The sequence below is a fragment of the Littorina saxatilis genome, linkage group LG5 (assembly GCF_037325665.1).
Source record: "Littorina saxatilis isolate snail1 linkage group LG5, US_GU_Lsax_2.0, whole genome shotgun sequence".
NCBI classification, from domain to species: Eukaryota; Metazoa; Mollusca; class Gastropoda; order Littorinimorpha; family Littorinidae; genus Littorina; species Littorina saxatilis.
The window spans coordinates 57,890,703-57,896,266 of NC_090249.1; positions in this window are offsets into that span (position 1 = coordinate 57,890,703).

Genomic DNA, 5,564 nt, shown 5'->3' on the forward strand with positions numbered 1-5,564 from the left:
ACGACTGTCACTTCATTTAGTTACTTATTCTGTCACTGACCACAAACTATACGATCAGTTCAAACGACTGTCACTTCATTTAGTTACTTATTCTGTCACTGACCACAAACTATACGATCAGTTCAAACGACTGTCACTTCATTTAGTTACTTATTCTGTCACTGACCACAAACTATACGATCAGTTCAAACGACTGTCACTTCATTTAGTTACTTATTCTGTCACTGACCACAAACTATACGATCAGTTCAAACGACTGTCACTTCATTTAGTTACTTATTCTGTCACTGACCACAAACTATACGATCAGTTCAAACGACTGTCACTTCATTTAGTTACTTATTCTGTCACTGACCACAAACTATACGATCAGTTCAAACGACTGTCACTTCATTTAGTTACTTATTCTGTCACTGACCACAAACTATACGATCAGTTCAAACGACTGTCACTTCATTTAGTTACTTATTCTGTCACTGACCACAAACTATACGATCAGTTCAAACGACTGTCACTTCATTTAGTTACTTATTCTGTCACTGACCACAAACTATACGATCAGTTCAAACGACTGTCACTTCATTTAGTTACTTATTCTGTCACTGACCACAAACTATACGATCAGTTCAAACGACTGTCACTTCATTTAGTTACTTATTCTGTCACTGACCACAAACTATACGATCAGTTCAAACGACTGTCACTTCATTTAGTTACTTATTCTGTCACTGACCACAAACTATACGATCAGTTCAAACGACTGTCACTTCATTTAGTTACTTATTCTGTCACTGACCACAAACTATACGATCAGTTCAAACGACTGTCACTTCATTTAGTTACTTATTCTGTCACTGACCACAAACTATACGATCAGTTCAAACGACTGTCACTTCATTTAGTTACTTATTCTGTCACTGACCACAAACTATACGATCAGTTCAAACGACTGTCACTTCATTTAGTTACTTATTCTGTCACTGACCACAAACTATACGATCAGTTCAAACGACTGTCACTTCATTTAGTTACTTATTCTGTCACTGACCACAAACTATACGATCAGTTCAAACGACTGTCACTTCATTTAGTTACTTATTCTGTCACTGACCACAAACTATACGATCAGTTCAAACGACTGTCACTTCATTTAGTTACTTATTCTGTCACTGACCACAAACTATACGATCAGTTCAAACGACTGTCACTTCATTTAGTTACTTATTCTGTCACTGACCACAAACTATACGATCAGTTCAAACGACTGTCACTTCATTTAGTTACTTATTCTGTCACTGACCACAAACTATACGATCAGTTCAAACGACTGTCACTTCATTTAGTTACTTATTCTGTCACTGACCACAAACTATACGATCAGTTCAAACGACTGTCACTTCATTTAGTTACTTATTCTGTCACTGACCACAAACTATACGATCAGTTCAAACGACTGTCACTTCATTTAGTTACTTATTCTGTCACTGACCACAAACTATACGATCAGTTCAAACGACTGTCACTTCATTTAGTTACTTATTCTGTCACTGACCACAAACTATACGATCAGTTCAAACGACTGTCACTTCATTTAGTTACTTATTCTGTCACTGACCACAAACTATACGATCAGTTCAAACGACTGTCACTTCATTTAGTTACTTATTCTGTCACTGACCACAAACTATACGATCAGTTCAAACGACTGTCACTTCATTTAGTTACTTATTCTGTCACTGACCACAAACTATACGATCAGTTCAAACGACTGTCACTTCATTTAGTTACTTATTCTGTCACTGACCACAAACTATACGATCAGTTCAAACGACAGTCACTTCATTTAGTTACTTATTCTGTCACTGACCACAAACTATACGATCAGTTCAAACGACAGTCACTTCATTTAGTTACTTATTCTGTCACTGACCACAAACTATACGATCAGTTCAAACGACTGTCACTTCATTTAGTTACTTATTCTGTCACTGACCACAAACTATACGATCAGTTCAAACGACTGTCACTTGATTTAGTTACTTATTCTGTCACTGACCACAAACTATACGATCAGTTCAAACGACTGTCACTTCATTTAGTTACTTATTCTGTCACTGACCACAAACTATACGATCAGTTCAAACGACTGTCACTTCATTTAGTTACTTATTCTGTCACTGACCACAAACTATATGGCGATCAGTTCAAACACAACACGACACACGGTAAACTAAACTTGTGTCTCTTATCACACTGGTTACTAGTGCTGTCCCTGTCTTATCGGCACATTTTCAAAACAACCGACAATGCCAAAGCATGTCAGTTTAGAAAAGTGCCAAACGGTGTATTTCAAGCCTCTACCACGGCCACCTAACAAATGCAAGAACGAAACTAGCGCGTAGCCTTTCAAAGGCGACTGTTATGGGTAGGCGGGACCCATTCTGATAATCCTCGCTCCACGGCTATCACCAGAGAATGAGCCGAACTCATTTTGACCTGAGGTCAGGATGAGGCGGGACCCTGATTGGCCGCACAGGGACAGTATCCACGTAAATAGTGCCATTGTTCCGCCGTCGTCAGGCGTTGTTAAGGACGCCGGCACGTCGTTTACTTCAGTTACCTGAGCGAGGGAGATCACTCGCTCGACATTCTACTGCAGTACTGTTGTCGACACTTACAATACAGGTGCTTGAAAGTTGAACGTTATGTAAATTCAGTGTGGAAAATGCAGTCAGCGTTTTTCAGTCGAACGTTAGCAATAACATACTACTTCTTGAGAACAGTTCTTTACGTAGGCCTACTTTTTTCGGGGAAGAGATGGGGATCGAGAGGAGAGACAACCAGAGGGAGATAGATAGGGATAAAAACTGTGATATATACATAAGAAGAAAGGTGGTACAGCTGGTAGGCCCTACTGTTCCTATTTTGTAAGCTGTTATTGTTTTGAATAAGAAGAATTTGAAGAATTGGTTTAATAAACGTGTTAATTCTTGATGATAAATCACATTCTTTGATCAATTAGTATAATTAACAAATCACTTTTATCGAACATAAATAAATCAAGATGTTATACCGAAAAGCGACTGTTTCTCTGTTTACTTCTGTTGCCATTCAGTTGTTGGTGGTGGTGGTGGTGGCGGTGAAGTTGTTTGCTCTCATGCACCGGTACCAGCACCAGGGACAAAATAACCGGTAAATATGTGCCATTTTGTCATCAAGCATACTTTTTAAAGAGGAAGAGAAAGGGAAAAGGGAGAGAAAAGAGAGAGAGGGGGATAAGAGAGAGGGAAAAAAGAGAGAGAGGGGGGATGAGAGAGAGGAAAAGAGAGAGAGAGAGGGGGGATGAGAGAGAGGAAAAGAGAGAGAGAGAGAGGGGGGGTGAGAGAGAGGAAAAGAGAGAGAGAGAGAGGGAGGGGATGAGAGAGAGGAAAAGAGAAAGAGAGGGAGATGGGATGAGAGAGAGAGAGAGAGAGAGAGACTTTGACTTTTGGGAGAGAGAGGGAGGGATGATGAGTGAGAGGGAGGGAGGGACGGAGGAAGAGAGTTAGAGAGAGAGCGAGAGAGAGAGCGAGAGGAGAGAGAGAGAGAGGGGAGAGAGTGAGAGAGATATATGGGGGGAAGAGGGAGGGAGAGAGTTAGAGGGATATAAGGAGAGAGAGAGAGAGAGAGGAGAGAGAGAAGGAGACTGAGAGGGGAGAGAGAGATATATAAGGAGAGAGAGGAGAGAGAGAGAGAAGGAGAGAGAGAGAGAGAGACTCGAGAGAGAGAGAGAGAGAGAGAGACAGACAGAGAGAGAGAGAGAGACAGAGACAGAGACAGAGAGAGAGAGAGAGAGAGAGACAAAGAGAGAGAGAGAGAGAGACAGAGAGAGAGAGAGAGAGAGAGAGAGAGAGAGAGAGAGAGAGAGAGAGAGAGAGTGGGGGTGGGTGGGGAAAGAGAAGACAAAAACAAAAACAGCTTTCGATCCAAGTAAGAGTGACAGGCACCATATACAAATACACCCAGTCTTGGACCGTGGCTACACCGCGGTCAAGCTCTTGTGCTATCCACTAATCGATCAGACCATGCCAAGCGCTCAGCGTTCGATCGGACAGGAGATTACAATCACGGGTCGTGACCCCTTAGGCGGTTTGCTTTGAGCATTAAACTGAATGACTGGTTCTTTGTTTCGACATGCAATGTCCGAGGTCTGAAAAGTTTAGTCTTTTGTCTTTTTCTTTGTTTTTCTTTGTGAAAGTGAAGCTGCTTCTACTGCTGTGGTGTTGTTGTTGTTGTTGTTGTTGTTGTTGTTGTTGGTGGTGGTGGTGTTGTTGTTGTTGTTGTTGTTGTTATTGTTGTTGTTGTGACTGACTGTTTCTTTGTTGCGTTATACAATGTCCAATGACATTATTTTTTTCTTTATCAAAGTTAAGCTGTTCCTACGGGAAATTGTGAGAGGATTACGCCTACAGATACACAGACCCAGATACAGGCACAGATACACAGATCCAAACACAAACAGACGCAAGTACACGGACACACACAGACACAGACAGACTGACAGACACACACACACACACACACACACACACACACGCGCGCGCACACACACACACACACACTGACACACACACACGCACACACATATACACACACACACACACACACACACACAGGACGACACAGACCAGTGGAAGGACGGACAGGCAAACACGCTACCGTCACCACCACTTCCATTGCTATTTTTATATATAAATATTTTCAAAGTGTTCAGTACTGGGCCGTTTGGTTGTTTTATGGACTTGGTTTTTTATCCGTTTGTGCGGTTGTTCGTGTTTCCACTGGGGGCAGAGAGAAAAAAATAATGGAAAAGATCATCAAAAGTAGGCCTATTCTCACTATATAACAAACAATTGTTCCCCCTTTTTTTCTTTTTTTTTCTCCCCTTCATCTTTTTCAGGATACGTGAAAATGCTTAGACCATCAGATCTGAATCCATTAATTGTTTTGTCGACCACTTCCCAAGCTCTTTCCAATTAACCCAGATTATAAAGCCACTCGAGGCAAGAACCTGTGAGAGGACTGCATGTTTAATGACCTGGCAGCCATAAAGTCTTGGGCGTCAGAATAAGAAATGAACTTGGTGAGTCAAAGTTGGAACACGGGCTCGGGACTGAATAAAGTTGAAACTGCTGTTACTGTACGTGTCTCCTGTTTGGGATAAAGCAACACAATTTGCAAGCTATTAATTGACCCCACTGAAAACAAACAGACAAAATAACTGAATAACTTAAATAAGCGAAGAATGAATATATAGATCCATTAGTTTGATAAATAATCAATCAATCAATCAATCAATCAACCAATAAATCAATTAATCAAACAATCAATATTGAAAAATCAGCACACACAAAAACAGACGATTTTGATATAAGCACTCACACGGTCACGTGTCCTAGCGCGTGCGCCACACACACAGACACACATACACACACAAACACACACACACACAGACACACACACAGACACACATACACACACACACACACACACACACACACCCACGGACACTGACATACACACTG